The sequence below is a fragment of the Heterocephalus glaber genome, unplaced genomic scaffold (assembly GCF_053883595.1).
Source record: "Heterocephalus glaber isolate CG9 unplaced genomic scaffold, H.glaber_assembly_v1.0 deba00000594, whole genome shotgun sequence".
NCBI classification, from domain to species: Eukaryota; Metazoa; Chordata; class Mammalia; order Rodentia; family Bathyergidae; genus Heterocephalus; species Heterocephalus glaber.
Window position 1 is genome coordinate 33,898,026 of NW_028258151.1, and position 21,301 is coordinate 33,919,326.

Below are 21,301 nucleotides of genomic sequence, written 5' to 3' on the forward strand. Positions count from 1 at the left end.
TGAACTTGGGACCTTGCACTTGCAAGGCAGGCGCCAGAACCACTGAGCTAAATCCCCGGCCCATTATTTGATTTCTTAATGATTGCCCTTCTTTCTGGAGTGAGATGGAATCTTAGCGTTGTTTTAATTTGCATTTCTCTAATGGCCAGAGATGGGCTTGAACATGCAATCCTCCTGCCTCAGCATTCTAGAGAGTCTTTAGAAAGACAAATCTATGCAGAATGAATTTGTTTTGTTTTTTGGTACTGGGGATCGAACTCGGGTCTTTGTGCTTGCAAGGCAGGCGGCAGAACTACTGAGCTAAACTCCCAGTCCCAGAATGAGTTGGAAAAGAGAGAAAGTAGTGATCCTTGATATAAAATTTCTGCAGAACTCCAGGACTAAGATGAAAACGACCCAGAAACTAAGAGGTCTTGACAGTAGAAATGAAAGGGGTGGGCAGGTGAGGCTGAAGGGAGTTATATTAATGCAGAAGAATCAATAAACCTGTTGGGAAAACTCATTTCTACATGCAGAAGAATGAATTTAGACCCATATCTCTCACCCTGTACTAAAACAGATCGAAGATCTAGATACTAAAACAGAAACAATGAATCTGCTGGAAGATACAATAGGTAAAACTAGTGAAGACACAGGCAACTGCAAGGACTTTCTGAGCAGAATCCCAACTGCACAAGAAATAACACCACGATTCAACAACTGGGGTTGTATCAAATTTAAAAGCTTCTACACAGCAAAAGAAAACAACCAACAGAGTAAAGAGACAATCTACAGAATGGGAAAAAGGATTTGCCAGCTACTCCTCAGATACAAGACTAATATCTACAATATATAAGGAACTCAAAAAACTTAGACCACTCAAAATAAAAGACCAAATCAAAAAACAGTGAATTGAAATGAATAGACAGATCTCAAAAGAAAAGTATAAATAGTCAATAAGCACAGGAAAAAAATTTCAGCACCTTTGGCCACTAGAGAAATGCAAAGCAAAACACAGATTCCGTCTTAATCCAGAAAGAATGGCTATCATCAAGAACTCAAAAAACAAATGCTAGTGAGGTTGTGGGAAAAAATGAACCCTTCTACGCTGTTGCTGAGAATATAAACTAGTATAACCATATGCACATCAGTATGGAGATTCCTGAAAAAAAAAAGCGAGGCATGGTGGTACATGCCTGTACTCCCACTACACACAAAGCTGAGGGTTTGAGGACAGCCTGAACTATATAGTAAGACTGTCTTCCTAACCCTCAAAAATCCTAAAAATAGTATATTTGACCCAACTATAGCTCTCCTGGGTATCTTCTTTTTTTTTTCCTTCAGTACAGGGTATCAAACTCAGGACCTTGCTCTTGAGAGGCAGGTGCAATGCCACTGAGCTAAATCCCTGGCCCTCCTGGGTATCTTCTTGAAAGAGTTAATGACAAAATATTACTGTGATCCAAGCATACCTATGTTTATGGCAACACAACTCATAATAGCTACATATATCAGAAATAGCCTATATAAGGGCCGGGATTTAGCTCAGTGGTTTTGCCGCCTGCTGTGCAAGCGCAAGGACCTGATTTCAATCCCTGGTACCTAAAAAAAAAGAGAGAGAGAAATAGCCTATATGGCTATCAACAGATGAACGAATAAAGAAAATGTGGTATATATACACAAAGGAGTACTACTTTACTGTAAAGGATAAATGTAAGTCATCTGTAAGAAAATGGATGCATCTTGAGACTAATGGTCAGTTAAATCACAAAGTTAAATATTGCATGGTTTCCCTTATATGGGAAACTCAGATATAAATAATTCAAAGAACAAAATAAAAGATAGATGGTAAGAAACAGGAAGGTAAAGCCCGGCATGCTGGCACACTCCTGTAATCCCAGCACTTGGGAGGCTGAGAATCACTGAGAGTTTGAGAGAAAAAAAAAAAGAGAGAAAAAGAAACAGAGAGGCAGACTTTGTGGAGATGGGCAGAAGATCTGGGGAAAGGGTGAGAAGGGAGGGGAAGAGAAAGTAAAAATTATATATATATATATATATATATATATATACACACATATATATACACATATATATACATACACATACCGTTTCTCCAAGTGAATGCAATTATTATGTATTGTAAACATGTACCAATAAAAAAACAAATAACAAGCCTTTGCAACCAATGTGAGAGTGGGGGGGAAAAGTCTAACGGACATGAGGCTGTGGCCTAGAGTTAAGACAAAACAATGATGCCAACAAGAAAAACATGTCAGAAGGAAGTTTTGAGTTGTCTTTGAGAAGAATATGATTAGTTTTATACTTCAGAAATAATGATCTTCAAGAGGTTGAAAATATGACACCAGAGTTGTAGAGAGGGGGACCTATATTTGATAAACATGGGAAATCAGAGTTTTCATTAAATAGCAGGGTGTGATGCCTTGAGAACAAATAACATTGCCAACAAAGAGAAGCATTAGTAAAATTAATCTAAACTATATCCAATGCTTGCTATGGTTCATGCAGTCCAGTCCCTACTAAAGAAAATACTTTGAATCTTAAGTTGTTCAGCGCTCTCCGGTTTTTATTCCAGTTTAAAACAGGTTAAGGCAAAGAGGTCAGTTAAGTCTGTTCTACAGAAACATCACCATACACACTGCTGAACCTAATAATGTCTCCAAGAGCTCAAAGACCATATAGTCCACACTGCTGCTGAAAGAGGTTTACATGTAATTGTTTCTTTTTAGACCAGAGGTTAAAAAATGTCTCCAAGGTTATAGAAATAGGCAGAACTTAAAATTCCAAACTTTTTAATTTTTCAGTTTATTGTTCAAATAACAAAATTCCTATTAAATATATACTGTCTTATCATAAAACATAGATTCCCTCATCAATCTAGCATTTTCTTATTCTTCAACCAGCTATGAGTGAGGCAGAGAAAGATCATGCCTGAGTAGTGTTAGAGCTGCACCTAGAACTCAACTCCTATTACACAGTCCATTCCCTCTTGCTTAACCATCCAAAGGCTCAAGTGTGGCATCCTTTTATTGTAAATTTTTGTGTTTTGAGAATTTATAAAATTACAGAGCTATTAAACAGATTGTTTTTGCCTTCTATTTAGAAAGACGCATTGGCAATACAACTATTTTATGGTAAATTCCCAAGCTCCTGACCTACAAAAGCTCTTCACTATCACAATACAAGAGCTCTGGATTTGATTACCATTCCTGGACTTTCACTTCTGGCCTAGGAGAGGCTACTGCCAAGCATGGTGTGAGTCTGAGGGAACTTTGAGGAAAATTTCTGGTGACTCAAAAAGCAATCCCTGCTGGGAATAGTGGTGCATAACTGTACTTGGGAGGCTGGGGCAGGAGGACTGCTGTGAGTTCAAGGCCAGCCTGGGTTACATAATGAGTTCAAGACTTGCCTAACTATACAGCAAGACCTTGTCTCAAAAAAAAAAAAAAAAGCAATCTCTAAGTCAGGTATGGCAGGCACACCTATAGTTCCAGCTATGTGGGAGTCTGAGGCAGGAGGATCACTTCAGCCCAGGAGTTGGGGCCAGCCTGAGCAACATACAGATACCCATCTCAAAAACAAACACACAAAATCCTTTGAACAACGAATGAGGAGTGTTGATAGGCTCATTCAAAAGAGGACAGTAGTTATAAAACAAAGACAAAACAATGTATGTACATGCTCAGAAATCTTCACTCAAATCAGATCTAGGAAGGACAGCTGGACTAAAGAGTAACAATTATGTAACTGCCACAAAAAACTTAGTATTTTTACTTTTTGCCCAATGCCAGACAAAATCTCCAAATAGTAGGTAGCAAAAATGCCAAGACTTTCCCTCTTACTTAACAAATTCTACTGCCTCCAGATATCTCCCATTATCAAGGACAAGTTCTATCCTCTTGCTAGTGTTTCTGCATTAGCAGGAAGCCAGAAATCTGAACTGCTTCGATAGCAGGTTATCTTAACAAGTTTCGGGGTATTTGCTTTTCTCATTCTGGGATAGTGGCCTCCCACAAATTCCCTCAGAGCCAAACAATGGTAAAGAGCTGTGTCTTTCACATCGTGGTATTCTATCAGCAGGAAACAAGGTTAACTGAACTCTAATAGATGATCACTGTCAATGTTTCCAAAGGGGGACCGGATACCAACAAAGGCCTCTGGGGAGATGGAAAACTAAACCTGGCTGCGAATTAGGTCAACTTTGAGAGTTAACTGCTCAACTATACCAAGGTGGCTGAAAACTTAATGCTTACTCATCCCGAAGCTACCCTGGTCTCCAAATCCCAGGCTAAGGACCCAAGGCCCAGAGCACTAAGACAGCTCCACCCGTTCAGTTCAACTGGGTTATCCTCTGGTTATAGCAATCCTCTCCTCATCCCAAGTAGGAACCAGGCTGGGGCAAAGCCAGGTCATGGGCACCGCTCCCTTACAGCACATCCCAATAAGCACCCTAGGGCCGCTGTCACCACCCTGAAGTAGAGCAGATGCCCAGGCTTTAGCTCCTTGCAGCCGGCATTGTTTACGCTCTTTCGCCGTCTTGGCCTCTGACAGGCCAGGAAAGTCCCCGGTACTGTCCGCCAGGACTTCCGGCACGGGCTCCACGGGCACAGAGTGCTCGCCCGTGGCCCGCAGGCTGACACTTACGCTCCCCAAGCAGGGAGAGGTCGGGGCCCTAAGGTCCGAGCAGGGTCGGCGGAACACGCGGCTGGTGGGAGGGCGGCAGAGGCATTGGTGTGGCGGGAGGGAAAGGCCTCCTCCGAGGGCGGGGCCCAGAGCACCGCTGTAAGAGTGCCCGCCCCACCCTCACGCCCCTCTGTACGTACTGAAGCTTAAAGGGGCCCGCGCGTGCCTTTGCCCAGAGATTTGCAGGCCTTAGGGCGCGACTTGTAGACAACAGGCTTTCGAAGGCAAGAGGCAAATGAAGGCCCAACTAGGAAGACTGTTGCGGTTGATTACACCTCTTTTTCAGTGGTAACATTTGCCAGAGTCAAAGGAGATGTGATCAACTCCCAATATCAATCCTAATCCCTACTCCAACGTGAAAAAATTATTGCAGATAGGAGCCAAACCATCAGGGTAAATATACAGAGACGATTAAAGGTTTTCCATGAATGCCTAGAGCAGTTCTTTCAATGGCAACTCAAAGGCCCAGCAAAGAATTCAGCGGCCTGTAATGAATTCACTTTACCCTTTCATTGACTCTTTTCTTTGCAAGAGGAAGAAACCTAGCAATATCAGATAGGAAGATAATAGGAAATAAAATAGAAAAAGAACCTTCCTTTCTTGTGAGTAAAATGAGACCTTTCAAAAATTGGCCAAGAATTCACTACAAGTCTATACAAGCAAAGAAATATTGCACATGCTCGTAATCCAAGTACTCTAGGAGGCTGATGCAGGACTTGCAAATTAGAGCCCAGCCCCAGCAATTTAATGACTTAGTAAGAACTTGTCTCAGAATAAAATATAAAAAAGGGCTGACGATGTAGCTCAGTGCAAAGGCCCCAGGTTCAATCCCTAGTTACCACCACTTCCACCACCACCACAAAAAAAAAGAAAGAAAAGAAAAAAAAAGCATAGAGATAAAACTGTGATGCACAGTCATATAATTTCATATAAAGAATTCTTGAGAAAACCATAGGCAAAACTCCATTAATCTCTCAGAAAGTTGTCTTGGTCTTTGAGATCTTCAAGGTTTTATCAATGAGTTTCAATTTTCTCTTCACAGGAGGAGTTTCTACATTTTGTCTATCATACTAAGACCAAACAGATTTATGTACTTTTAAAGCCTGTAAAAAAATAAATAAATAAAGCCGGTATTCATTCCTCCACCTAATTTAGATGAATAAACACACCTTACTAAAAGACTTAGGCCATCATCAAACTAGGACTTTGATAACAATAGTTCTTACCTCAGGGCTATTAGGACAATTAAATAAGTTAAGTTTATTATTTTCTTTGTAAAGTGCCTAGATCAGTGCCTACAGTAAAGTGTTATATATACAAGTACATGGTGTTCAACAAATATTCTCTGCCATGTCTAACCACATCCCTTTTAAACCTAAAAAACAAATATATAGCCCCGCACACAGGCTGATTCTACCTCCAAGTGTTCCTAGCTATAGGAGAGGCACTAACTAAGGATTAGAGTTTGAGAGGAGATATTCCCTGATCTAAAAGCTTTTATTTCAAGTCAGGTTTACTAACAAATGACTCACATAAAATTCATTCATTTTAGTAGGCAGTTCCAAGTTCTGACATTCACATCACAATGAAAAACATGTTAACCAGGCATGGTGGAGCATACTTGTAATCTGAGCAACTCAAGAGACTGAGGCAGGAGGCTTCCAATTTTAAGGGCAGTCTGGGCAACTTAGCAAGACCTTGTTTCAAATTTTTTGTTTCATTTTGTTTTTTTGATTTTTTGTTTTGAGAAGTGTCTTGCTATGCAATTCAGGCTGGCCTTGATCTCTAGGTGACCTTCCTACCTAAACCTCCCAAGTGGTGGGATTATAGCCATATGCCACCATGCCCAGCAAGATTCTGTCTCAAAATTAAAAAATAATAATAATAAAGGGCTGGGGGATTCAGGTCTGTAGTTCTGCCACCTGCCTTGAAACCGTAAGGTCCTGAGTTCGATCCCCGATACCAAAAAAATTAAAAATTAAAAAAAAATAAGGAACATCTTTATCAGCCCCCAAAATTTCATTGTGCCCTTTGTAGTCAATTGCTCTCCTCACTCCTAGGCAACCACTGATCAGTAAGTAGCCTGTTCCCCAACAGTTTTGTCTTTTCCACAGTATTATGTAAACAGCATCATATAGTATCTAGTCTTTTGAATCTGGCTTCTTTCATTTAGTATGATATAACTGAGCTCAAGGGCTGCAGGTGTGGGGTTTGTAGTAGAGCACTTGACTACCATGTGAGGCCCTGGGCTCAATCCTGAACACAACAACCCAAACCTAAAACCAAAAAACTGAGATCATTTGTGCAAGTGCATCTAACAACTGGTTCTTCGTTTTTATTGCTAAATTCAGAGTATTATTCCATTTTATGATGTAAATACATTTTGTTCATTTACCAGTTGATACATGGGTTATTCCCATTTTTTAGCAATTATGAAAAAAACTGATGGCATCCTTCTCATACAGACCGCCCCCCCCAAACCGAGTGGTACTGAGGATTGAACCCAGGGCCTTTGCATTAAGCTATATCCCCGCCTTTTTTCCTTTTCTTTTTCTTCTTTTTTGTTTTTTATAGGTACCGGGGATCAAACTTGAGACCTTGTGCTTGCGAGATAGGCAGCAGGGGTTTTTTTTGTTTGTTTTTTAAGACAATTTCTCACTAAACTGTTAAATTGTCCAGGCTTGGCTTGAACTTCTGACCCTCCTGCCTCAGCCTCCCAGAGTGCTGGGATTACAAGTATGTGGCACTATGCCCACCTCACACAGGTTTTTGTATGAACATAAGCTTTTATTTTTCTTGGACAAATAGCTAGGAGTGGGAATGCTGGGTGGTAAGTGTATATTTAATTTTACAAGTAAATGCCCAATGGTTTCCAAAGTAACCACGAACTATTTTCCGACACCCACCCTCTCCAGCAATTATAAAAGTTCAAATATAAGCAGATTATAAAATCTCCAACGTGGAGCTATAGTTTTATTATTGAAAGCCAGTTCTTTATGCAGTTTAGCATTATGTGGTCTTCTATTTACAATCAGCAATTGATCACTTAGTATTAATCTTTGATCCTACTTTACAACACTTTTAAAGTAAAGTACCAATAAAAATTACTCTTTTAAATAACATCCATGAGTAGTCAAATCTGGGCATTTTGTCTGGATCAACAACCTATATGGATGTATCTTTAGTAAACAGAATAAACTAAAACATGCATGCTATATATATTTAGTCAATCTTATTTTTCAATATTCAGATGAGTTTTTCCATATCCTAAGTAAAATTCTATAATAATCTCTTCATATGGTGAGTCACATTAACCATCTTTATTTTCAAAAGTATAATTCTCTTGATTAGGAGGCAAAAAGAAGCTTACATGAAAATTTAAACTTATAACTAGTATGCTCCATATTATACACCCATACCCGTACTTAAGAAAAGGGGATTCTGGAATTTTTGAACACTGTCAGTGGGCATGTAAACTGGTACATCCATTTTGGAAAACATTTTATATTAACAACCCATTCCTTTTTTTTTGTGGTACCGGGGATTGAACTCTGGATCTTGGGCTTGCGAGGCAGACAGCAGAACCACTGAGCTAAATCCCCAGCCCTAAAAACCCATTCTTAATGGAACTGAAAATGTCCACACAAAAATTTGTACATAAACGTTCATTCATAGCAGCATTATTCATCATAGCTCCAAAGTGGAAACAACCCAAACATCCATCAACTGATGAGTGGGTAAATAAAACATGGTATATCCATATAATAGAATATCATTCTGCCATAAAAAAGGAATGGAGTAGCAACACATACAACATGGATGAACCTTGAAAACATGTTAAGTGCAAGGTGCCAGATGCAAAAGGCTCTATGTTATATGATTCCATTGTTATAAAATACCTAGCTTAGGTAAGTCCTGAGAGACAAAAAGATCAGTGGTTGCTAGGGGCTGGAGGGAAGAGAAGAAAAGAGAATAGAGAAAGAAAGACTGCTGGTGAGGATGGAGTATCTTTTTGGGGAGATGGAAAGGTTCTGGAATTAGACATTTGTGATGTTTGCATATTTTGTGAATATGTTAAAAGCCACAGAAAGATAATTTTATGGTACAGGAATTGCATCTCAACTTTTAAAAAACTCATTGTGGGCTGGGGATTTAGCTCAGTGGTTCCGCCACCTGCCTCGCAAATGCAAGGACCCGAGTTTGATTCCCGGGACAAAAAAAAAAACAAAATTAAAAAAACAAAATTAAAAAAACCTCATTGATAGGCAATAGCTGTGATATATTCATAGAAAAGATATTTTATATAGTCACGAAAACAGCTCCTAGCTACTTAACAAACCACGGTGGGAGAAAAAAAGCTAGCTGCTGAAAAACATACAGTATGATTATACAAACCCAAACAGTAAAGTACTGAGAGTACACACATTTGTAGTTACATCAAAAAGAAAAGCAACAGAAGGGATATTCTGAAAATTCAGCATAGAAGAAGTAATATATATAATCAAGGACACAAGAAAAGTTACATAGAATATTGGTAATGATCTAGTTCTTCAGCTCGGTAGTAAAATTTATAGCACAATTTATTATTTCTAACATTAAATATTTCATGAGTTTAAAAAGGGGGATGAAAAGATCTGCCTCTAACAGAATATTATAATTTAAAAACTTACACTCTTTACTAAGTATAATCAGACAAACTGTTTTTTAAACCTGCCAGACACACTGGATTGGAAAGTTAAAAAAAAATTATATTCATGAATCCCTGCTCTGCAATTAACTTGAAACTTGAAACTTCAGAGAAATCACCTATAGGGGGAGCTTGAGTACTCTCATGTATAAAACAATGAGTTTTTACTGACAACTCTTCTGCATCTAAAATGTTATGAAATAGTACACCACAATAACTATATATAACAAACAGCTTGCAATGCCCAATTTCTTAGCATTAAGATAACTGTAGTAATGACAAAAATCTCACAGACCTCTCTGGACCATTGTTAAATTACCACAAAGGAATGGTAATTTGCTTTATTCTAGTATTACAGATATTTTGACAATCCAAATAGTTGTATAAATGCAAGTTCTATCATCATTTTCCTTTTTCAAGTAATCTTACACTGAAAGAATATATTCTGGGATGAAGTCAAAAAGCACGGGTTCACACAGGCTACTCAAAAAGCAAGATTTAGTTACCAGCTTTCTAAGCCTAGCAAGGAAAATAATGTGGTAAAAGGTTAAAAATACACACAAACACACATACTCACAAAAAAATCTAAATCAGGGTATCAGAAATTTAAATTACATTTCCTTTCTTCAGTACAAAGTACTGAGAGAGTTTCTGGATCATCCAGCTACATCTAGCTACATCTACTGGTACTATGTAGCCAGTATCAAGATTCAGAGCAGGCCTTCCTATGGCCTGTACACAGGGTGCCAGGACCCTGCTGAATATTCTATCAGTCGTCACTGAGAAATCCAGGACACACTAGAACAGACAGGTCCACATGGCTTCACTAAAGAATTTTACCAAGCAAATAAGAATTAACATCAATAATACTGAAAATTTTCCAAAAATATAAAGAAGTGACATTTCCAATCTCATTCTACAAGGCCAACATTATTCTGACACTAAAGCCAAAGGCACTACAAAGAACTACAGTTTAATATGCCTGATGAATACTGATATAAAAACCCTCAATAAAATACTACCAAACCGAACTAATGCACGTTAAAAGGATTACACATCATTGAGCCTGGGGATTTAGCTCAGTGGTTCTGCCACCTGCCTTGCAAGCACAACGACCCGAGTTCGATCCCCATACCAAAAAAAAAAAAAAGGATTATATATCATGATGAAGTGAGTTTTAACCCTAAACTGCAAGGATGGTTTAACATATGAGAAAAAAAATCAATGTAATATACCACATTAACAGAATAAAGGGCAAAAACCATGAGAATCTCAACTGATTCAGGAAAAAGTATTTAACAAGATTTAACACCCTTTCATTCAACAAGCCTAGGCACAGAAGGAAACTCCCTCAACATAACAAATGCCTCATACTCAATGGAGAAATACTGAAAGCTTTTTTACAATCAGGTACATGCCAAGGAAGTGACACATCTATTCAAGATAGTACTGACAATCTTAGCCAGAACAATTAGACAAGAAACAAAGGGCATCAAAATTGAAAAAGTAAATTATCTCTGTTCACAGATGACATATATAAAACATCCTAAAGACTGCACAAAAAAACCTTTGAACTAATAAATTCAACAAAGTTCCAGAATACAAAAACACACAAAATCAGGCGCATTTCTATGCACTAATGAACAATCCAAAAAAGAAATTAAGGAAACAATTTCATTTACAATAGCACCAAAAAGAATAAAATACTTAAGACATAAATCTAACCAAACAGGTAGCAAACATATACACTGAAAACCATAAAACAATACTGAAAAAATTAAAGATACTGTATAAGTAGGTGCAAAGACATCCCATGTTCATGATTTGGAAGATTTAATACTGTTAAGATATCCACACTACCCAAAGTGATCTATAGATGAATGTAATTCATATCAAAATCCCAAAAGCAGTTTTAATAGAAAAATTCATCCTAAAATTAATATGTAATCTTAAGGGATCCCTAAACAGCAAAAATAATTTTGAAAAAGAATAAAGTTAAAGGACTTACCCATCTTGATTTCAAAACATAGTACAAAGCTACAGTAATCAAAACAGTAGAGGAGGCTTGGGGGTATAGCTCAGTCAAACACTGGCCTAGCAGGCATGAGGCCCTGGGTTTGATCCCCAGTCCTAGAGGGTGGTTGAGGGGATGGTGATGATGAGCCTGGTACTACCATGAAGACAGTGGCTTTTGCTGTCGAATGTTTCCTTTTGTATTTTTGTTTCTAATATTTTGCAAACAAAATAATTTTATACCATAGTAGTAAAAAAATTAAAAACTTTTTAAAAAGACACAACCCATAGAGTGAAAAGGCAATCTATGAAATGATAGAGAATATCTATCTGCAAATCACATATCTGATAAGGGGTTAATACTTAGCACAATATAAAGAATTCCTTAAGGTGGGAGTGGTGGTGCACACCTGTAACCCCAGCAGTCAGGAGACTGAGGCAAGAGGATTAAAAGTTCGTGCCCATCTCAGCAAGATCTTGTCTCAAAATAAAAAATCAAAAAAGGGCTTGTCATGTAGCTCAATGAGAAGACCCTAGGTTTAATCCCCAGTACAACAAAACACAACAAACAAAACATTCCTTAAACTCAACAATAAAATCTAATAGGGCCGGATTTAGCTCAGTGGTTTCGCCGCCTGCTGCGGAAGCGCAAAGACCCGAGTTCGATCCCGGTACCAAAAAAAAATAAAAATAAAAATAAAAAAAATAAAAAAAAATCTAATAACCTGATTAAATACCTGAAAATTAGGTATTTCTCCAAAGATGATATACAATGGTCAACAAACATTTGGAGATATTCAATATTAGTCATTAAAGAAATGCCAATCAAAACATTTATAATCTCAGCTGGTCATGGTGGCATACACCTATAATCCTAGAACTATGGGAAGCTGAAGCAGGAGAATCCTAAGTTTGAGCTCAGCCTGGAGAATTCAGTGAAATCCTGTCTCAAAATAAAACTGGATTTCGCCGCCTGCTGCAAAAGTGCAAGGACCTGAGTTCAATCCCCAGTACCAAAAAAACCAGAAAAAAACAAAACCAAAAAACTGGATAAGAAGCTGAATGTGGTGGTGCATGACTATAATCCCAGCAGTTGGGAGGCTGAGACAGGAGGGTTGCTGTGAGTTCAAGGCCAGCCTGTGCTACATACTGAGTTAAGACCACTCCAGAACTACATATCCTATATCCCCCCCGCAAAAAAAAATTAAGAATAGGATCAGCATACATCCAGCAATTCCACTTTTGGGTATGTATCCAAAAGAATTAAGAGTAGGATCTCAGAGATGTTTATATACCCACGTTCACAGTAGCAGTATTTTATAATAGCCAAGAGATAAAAGCAACCCAAACATCCATTAACAGATGAACAGCTAAGCAAAAGGAGTCTGCCAATACAATGGAATATTTACTCACCAAAAAAAGACAAATCCTGTCACATACTACAACATAGTTGAACCTGAGAACTTTACATTAAATGAAATAAGCAAATCACAGAAAGATAAACATGATTCTACTTATATAACGTATCTAAAGTAGTCAAATTCATAGAAACAGAAAGTAGAATGGTGGTAACCAGAAACTGGTGGAATGCGGCAAAAGAGAATTATTGTTAAATGGATATAGGGTTTGAGATTTGCAAGATGAGAAAGTTCTGCAGATGTTTCACAATAATGTGAATGCAGTAGTCCCCCCTTATGCACAGTTTCACTTTTTAGTTTCAATTACCCATGGTCAACCATAGTCTGATAATATTAAATAGAAAACTCCAGAGATAAACAATTCATAAGTTTTAAATCATTTTTTATTGCAGTATACTGTTATAACTGCTTTGCCTTATTATTAGTTATTCCTGCTAGTCTCTTACTATGCTTAATTTATATATCACAGGTATGTATACATACAACAATACATAGTATATACAGAGTCTAACAATATCTCCAGTTTCAGGCACCGACTGGGGTTTGTGGAATGTATCTCCTAGATGAGGAGGACTACTGCATACTTAACATTACTGAACTGTACACTTAAAAATAGCTAAAATGAGCCAGGCATGGTGGTGCACACCTGTAATCCTAGCACTCAGGAAGCTGAGGCAAGATCACTACCAGCTCCAGGCCAACCTAGACTACACAGTGAGTTCAAGGCCAGCCTCTACATAGCACGAGACCCTGTCTCAAACCAACCCTCCCAAACCTCCCAAAAATGGCTAAGATGGTAAATGTTACCACACACTCACACACACACAAACACAAAGTGACACACTTATCTACACAACAAAATGCTCTACAGCACTGAGATACAGAGGAGAGCTGAAGAAAATATATAAATAATGATGTGGAAGAATTTTTTTTTTTTTTTGCAGCACTGGGGATGGAACCCAGGGGCCTCAGGTCACACACATGCTAGGTAAGTGCTCTCTCCTGAGAGCTACAGCCCCAGCCCGTTAAGTTTTTTATTTTTTTAATTTGAGACAGGATCTCACTACATAGTTCAGGTTGGCCTTGAACTCACTATGTAGCCCAGGCAGGCCTCAAACTTGGAGTGAACCTCCTGCCTCACCACCCCAACAGCCCATTAAGTTGGGTTTTTTTCTTTTTCTTTTTTCTGTACCAGGGATTGAATTCAGGACCTTGTGCTTGTGAGGTAGGCGGCAGCACCACTGAGCTAAATCCCCAGCCCCAGCCCATTACGTTTTAAAAAGAAACCTGCATTTTTGCAGTATATGAAGGCTAAGTGTGTTTGTGTGTGTGTATAAAGAGACAAATATGACTGCTAATGACCCCCAAAAATATCAGGTTGTAATCCCTGGTACCTGTAAAACATTACATTATTTGGAAAAATGGCCTTTGCAGAGGTAAATAAATTAAGGATCTTGACACGGGGATCCTTACCACAAGGAGACAGAGGGAGATGTGACACTCAACAGAGAAGTAATGTGAAGACAGATTAGAGAAACTTTAGAACAGGCTGAAGTAATGTGGCCACAAACCAAAGAATGCCAGTAGCCACCAGCAGCTGGAAGAGGCAAGGCAAAGATTCTCTCCTAGAGCCTCTGGAGTATGGTCCTCCTGCCTGATACCGCTGGTAACTCCTAAGACTCATTTTGATTTCTGATCTCTAAAACTGAAAAAGAAGTGTTCGCTTCAGCAGCACATATACTAAAACTGGAACGGTACAGAGAAGATCAACATGGCCCCTGCGCAAGGATGACATACAAATTCATGAAGCGTTCCATATTTTTTAATAAATAGGACACACATGTGCAAATACATGCGTGAATAGTTTCTCTGGTGTGAAAAACTAAAAGTGAAAATAAGGATCAAAATGTATAATTGATATTGTGAAGTAGGAAGAAAAGGTCTTAAAGGAGTAGGGGAGGTGGGAGGGGTAAGGGAAAGGAAAGAAGGGAAAAGAAAAAATATGAGAAAAGGAAAAAGTGGAAACAGTCTTTGTAAATAGGGAGTGGTGAAGGGGTGAAGGGAGGGCAGGGAAAAGATACATCATGTAAAGGTACAAGATCCCAATGATGAATGTAACTGTATTGTATACCTAAAATGTACCAATAAACTTAATGAAAAAAAAAAACCTGAAAGAGAATAAATTGTTGTATTCAGGCACCAAAGTAAACTAGGAAACTAATACCTTAGCCATAGAAAACTAATACATTATACATGTTTGACTGCACATAAAATTTTTCTGGAAGGATCCACAGAAACTTGTTAACCATGGCTACTCTTGAACAATATATCTAAGGGCGAGACAAAGAACTTTTACTTTTCTTTTCTTTTTTTTTTTTTTTTTAAAGAGGGAAAGGTTTATTTGGTTTACAGTTCATAGAGGTTTCATTCAGTCCATAATCAGCTGACTCCAAGGCAGGGTGGCAGAGGGGCAACAGTTCATGGCAGAGGACAGCAAAAGCAACAAGAGACCACTTTTCATTTTAATACATTCATGACGGGGCCATAATTCATATGTCTTACTGCTGGGTGGCTCTGAACCACTGGTGGTTTAAGCTAGCTGGAATGTGTTAATGATATATATTCATGCCTTTTAAGTTTGTTCATTTGTTTTTTAAAGCAATGAGTCTTAATGTCTTTTATAATAATGTTTTGGGGTTTTTTTTGGTACCAGGGATCGAACTCAGGTCCTTGAGCTTGTGAAGCAGGCGGCAGAACCACTGAGCTAAATCCCCAGCCCTTATAATGTTTTAAGAAGTTTTACAAATTTAAAATTCCATCTTGAAATCTTGGAATCTCATACTCATGCTGTAGGTTACAACGCACTTTGCCATCTTAACATTTTTTTACCATTTTAACAGTTTTTTGGGGGCACCATATCTTCTTTAAAAGGAGGAAGGAACTAAGCAGGATGTAGTGGCACACACCCATAATAATCCCAGCACTCTGGGGGCTGAGGCAGAAGAAACAAGTTTGGGCCCAGCCTGGGCAAGGCAGCAACTCAGCAAGACCCCGTCTCAAAATAAAAAATAGTTGTCTTTATTTATTTATTTATTTATTTATTTTGGTACTAGGGATCAAACTCAGGACCTTGCACTTGCGAGCCAGGCAGCAGAACCACTGAGCTAAATTCCCGGCCCCTCAAAATAAAAAATAAAAATGGGCTGAGAGTGTAGCTCAGTCTGAATGAAGGCCGTGGGTTCAATGCCCAGTACTGGGGGTTGGGGTACTAGGGGGGCTGAGTGTTTTTTACTCACCCCTTTAAGAAGGAACTAAATCATAGTCATTACCCTTAGCATCTAGCATAGTACTTTACACCCTAGTATAAAATTCCTAAAATGGCACAATTTCATCAAATTACAAAAGTCTTAAAAAAAAAAATTACAGAAGTCTTTTTTTTTTTCAGAAGTCTTAAATATACCAAAAAAAGTTTTTTGAGCTGTTCACAAAGAATATTTTGTATGGTGAATGGGTATTTCAAATGTGTTGGGGAAGCATGATATATTTAAAGAAATTCTGAACTAAACCTTTTTTTCAAGGTGAAAAATTGCTGAATAGAATTCTGAAATTTTATAAGATTTTTGCTACTTTTTTATTATAAAAATCAATTAGAAGAGGGTAATTTTATTCTTAGAAACTTTCAGTTTAGCAAAGCCACTGCAGTAGTCAATCTAATTGTAGAGCTCTCTAGTTAGGTTTCAATTCAGTCTAAACCTTGGACTCATGTCGGGCTCTGGTACTAATCCTGCTTTGCCACATACTAGCCGAACCTCAGTTTTATCACCCAACATAACTACCACCTTCATGTGGTTCCCTATTTAGCACACACTTCTTGAGCATGCATTATGTCCCTGGCACTATTCTAGGCAATTCCCATGCACTAATTTACATGCTGCTATTACTATCCCCATTTAACAGATTAAGAAACATCGGCAGAGAGGGTAAGGAATTAGTTTAAAGTGATTCAATTAACTGTGGCTGTGAAGACTAAATGAGATTTTGGCTGTACATGTTAAGAAGCCCCCCAAATATTTATATTATTCTCCTATCCCCAAGTACACACATGTGGGGCTGCTCTGTTAGACATTGCTCTAGACACTGAATAGTCTGTGTACCACAGCCTGTGGGTAACTACTAACAAAAATTGGGGCCGGGGATTTAGCTCAGTGGTTTCGCCGCCTGCAGGGCAAGCGCAAGGACCTGAGTTTGATCCCCGGTACCAAAAACAAAAAAACAAAACTACTAACAAAAATGTAACAGAAGGGCTGGGATTTAGCTCAGTGGTTTTTGCCGCTTGCCTCACAAGCACAAGGACCTAAGTTCGATCCCCGGTACCCGGCACCCCCCCCCCCCCGCAAAATGTAATGGAGGCATCTGGGAGGTCAGGGAAGGTCTCCCTCGAAAGTGGTATTTAGGCTGAGAACTAAAGGGAAGTAATAGGGATTGGTCAGGTAAAGGCATCATAAATGAGGATAACAACCAATGTTTCAGGCATGTGTGAGAAAGCCTAAAATAGCTAGGAAACCTATGTGGCCAAACAGGCTGAGAGAAGTGTTGAATTTAAAGGGCCGTGTCATACAAATCCAGAGACTTTATTTAAATAAATACTTACAAATTGCCTAGCAAATACCAAGCACTCAGCAAACAGTACCCATCATTATTGTGGTATTTTTTAATTTCCGGTACTGGGGATCGAACTCAGGACCTTGCACTTGCGAGGCAGGCACCGTATTGTGCTATTATTATAAGCATCATCCTAGCGTCATTTAGGGATTTTAGACTGACTTCTTCCAGTTCAAGAAAGACCCAAGTGAGGTTATTCTTAGGACCAAGTATCGCAAGTTTTCTCAGTCCAGAAAATAAACTGCTCCTTCAGGTGTACTTTTTTTTGGTTACCGGGGATTGAACTCAGGACCTTGCGCTTGTGAGGCAGCCGCGGTGCCACTGAGCTATATCCCTGGCCCCAGGTGTACTTTCTATCGTACAGAAAGTTGAAGATTCACTAATAAACAAGTCAGATGTTATGGTGATATTCAAGGGGACCGGTCCATTTTTTGGAGGACTCTCTCGTATCAAACGTACTCAAAACTAGCAAGCAGTTCTCTAAAGCATAACAACATTTTTATTTACTGCAGAAATTTCTGGTATGGAATTTGCTTTTACTTCCAAATGAAGCACCCATGTTGGTTTTAGACTAGATTCCATGATTTTTTTTTTTTTGGTACTGGGGATTGAACTCCAGACCTTGCACTTTCGAGGCAGGCTCAGTACTACTGAGCTAAATCCTATGATTTTTCTTTTTAAGGGAACCTATCACATAAAGAAGGACCAGAAGAAAAATATGGAATTAAAATACCACAATAATTCCTAAAAATCTACAAATGAGATATTTTATACTTCAAGTAGATGAGGACACAATAGAGCAAGCACTACAAATAAATATAAAATAGGGAGAAATATGGCAACATTAATTAGGGAATGAGATATTATTCCCGAAACTTTTTTTTCATATAAATCTAAGGAAATATAAAAGCCTCCTAGTGTTGTTAACCAAAGTACTGTATACTGATCTATAATAATTATTTAAACTTTTCAGGATAATCCCTTGGTCAATCAGTGCAATAATACCCTCAAAATCCAGTGCTAATGATGTAGGGGAAGTAATATAACTCCAACCTATTAGATGTCAGAAATGTAGAGTTCGTTTTCCCCAAAATCGAAGAATGAATTCTAAGGAACAACAGAAGTTAAGAATAGAAAAACTACTGAGACATAGCCCCTGAGAGATAGGTGGGGACCCAAAAGTGGACTGCCAATGAGTCCATTTCTCAAAGGAAGTTTTATAGAGCAATATCACAAAGTGGGTCAAAACTATGATCAACCAATAAAATCATGCTTAGGTAATATTGATCCAATGGGAAAGCAGGTCACATAGCAAGCGTACATGGAAAGAACAAAGACATTTTTTGGGAAGGCAGGGATTAGGAGGTCTCAGCCACCACCTGGGTGACTGTTATCCAGCTAGATTTATTGGACCAGGTGATATCATTTATCTTTCCCCTGGGGAGGCATGTAGGCCTGGTCATTCCATCTTTATCTTGAGGCCTGGTCTTCAACAGATGAGCCTCCAGCCACAGTTGTAAAATGTTCTCATCCTCTGTACTAACTCCCCTGGGGGCCTAGCCCTGTCTTACTGCCAATAATACTTCTACCTAACTTTGCTGTCTATAATACTAAGAGGGACAGCAGAAAAACTAAACAAGGTCTTGCTGCATTGCTAACTTGTGTAGGCTGGGTTTGAACATGTGATCCTCCTGCCTCAGCCTCCCAGAGTGCTGGAATTAAAGGCAGTGTCACCCTTTCAGTCTTAATGCTTTATATTTTGTAGCTTTCCTTTGACCTTTGTGATCAATCAAGCTAACACCTGTAGTTATCTTGCAGTAGTGTTTCCCTTCTTCTTTTTTTTTTTTTTTTTGTACCAGGGATTGAACTTGAGTCCTTTCGCTTGTGCAGCAGGCAGCAAAACCACTGAGCTAAATCCCTGGCCCTAGTGTTTCTCTTCTAATTGTAGCTCTTGATTTAAAGAACCAAACTGGTTAAAATTATTCATAAAAGAATGGATAAGATTTGCTTGACAGAAGTCAATAAAATTTGTAATATCTACTTAAGCAGCTGAAAAGGCTTTTGTGGTTTATTTCCTGGTAGTAGTTGACTTTCGGATAGCAGACTGTTACTTTAAATCATATGGTTGAAAAAAAAGGACAGCCACATTAAACAAATGAATTACTTAAAGAAATACTTGAATTACCCAACTTTTTTCTCACCTTTATAGAAAGGATCTAAAAGTCAGTTTAATTAATAACAAACATCTAAGAAATCTGAACAAGATATCAAAGAAGTAGGTTTCTTACTTCTCCATAAAATTATGAAAACATGACTAAGGAAACACAAGGTCACTGCCTTCTCTGCCATAACATCTACAACAGAAACAAATGACCGTTCCAACTGAATCAGAATATATGCTTTGAATGCATCTCTAGACAAAGACCATATGCCAAGAACAAATACCTACTGTTGCCAAGTCAGAGAAAACAATGTTTTCTTGGCACTTAAAAGGTGTTAGCGGGGGGAAAAAAAGATCTTATAAGAGCCAATACAAAGAGAATATTTGTTCATGGCCTAAACTTCCTCTGAAAGTCAAATAATTTGTATAATCTCATGTTTAGCTTAACATAAACACAGATGGAAAGACACAGAAATGTCCAAGTGAACGCACAAAGTAGACATCTTAAGTCTGTAATAGACACAGGTCTATAGTATTAAAGATATATGGCTAAATAAAGAAATGAGAAAGAAGAGAAAAATCATCCTATACATCCTATATATATGAATACCCAGCCCTCTCGGAATTGTAACTTAATCTCTTCACCTATTTTGAGGATGGGGTAGACTCGCTTCCAAAGAATAGGTATTAAGGGGGAAAAACAGTAACTTTACTACTTCATCTGGCTAACAATACCTTAACTAGGTGTTCAAGATGAACATCACAAGAAGTATGTGGATATTACACACGCCAGAAATGATATGATGGTATTCTTTCTGAAATACATAACCCTTGTCTAACCATGAGAAAAACAGATTAAACTCCTTAAAATTGTCAGTCATGGGCTGGGGATTTAGCTCAGTGGTTTCTCTGCCTGCTGCACAAGTGCAAGGACCCGAGTTCGATCTCCAGTACCAAAAAAAAAAAAAATTTGTCAGTCACGAGGACAAAGAGACAGAGAAAATGACAATGACAAAGACCACAGAAAGCTAAGAGAAATAACCACTAAATGTAATGTATTTGAGTTTGATCCCCAGTACCAATAAATCAATTAATTAATTAATGTAGGGCCAGGGATTTAGCTCAGTGGTTCTGTCACCTGTCTCGAAACCATAAGGTCCCAAGTTTGATCCCCAGTACCAAAAAAAAAAATGATGCAGAGAATTCCTTAATATTTCTTACTCAGTTTCCCGTTATATTAGTCAAAGCTAAGAAACCAACATTGGTACTACCTTAAGTTTATTTTTATTTAAAAAATTTTTTTTTACTTTTTTTGAGACAGGGTCTAGCTATGTAGTTCAGGCTGGCCTTGAACTCACTATGGAGGCTGGCGTCAAATGTGCATCAATCCTGCCCCAGCATCCTGAATGCTGGGATTACAGGCATGATTCCCAGGCATGCACCACCACACTAGGCAGTAATACTTTAATTTTAAACCCCAGCTTCAACAACTTTTCTGGTTATACCCCTTTCTGTTTCAGGATCTAGTCTAGGGTAATACATTACATTACATTAATTAATTTTTTTTTTTGGTACCAGAGCTCAAACTCTGTGTCATTTTTGCAAGTTATCTTTAAGTCTAAAAGTATTCCAAAAATGTATAATGGATGTTGGTCAATGGGGAGAAAGTGTTCAAATGTG

General features: G+C 38.3%; 1 protein-coding gene and 1 non-coding gene across 9 annotated transcripts in view; one reads left to right on the top strand and one right to left on the bottom strand.

The window, feature by feature from the left end:
• The window catches only part of Ckap5 (cytoskeleton associated protein 5), a 112,515-nt gene that overhangs the window by 83,282 nt on the left and 7,932 nt on the right, over window positions 1–21,301 (bottom strand). The window contains exon 1 of one of the 8 annotated variants that reach the window (XM_021264220.2): window positions 4,642–4,757. The exons of 6 other annotated variants lie outside the window; for them this stretch is intronic. The gene's annotated coding sequence lies outside the window, so the exon portion shown is untranslated. Of the gene's footprint in view, window positions 1–4,641; window positions 4,758–21,301 lie in introns of those variants that run through there. One more of the 8 variants, XM_013074882.3, reaches the window with a different exon arrangement.
• Window positions 14,515–14,621, top strand: LOC147829573 (U6 spliceosomal RNA). The gene has a single exon (XR_015449049.1). It is a non-coding gene; the product is annotated as a U6 spliceosomal RNA (small nuclear RNA).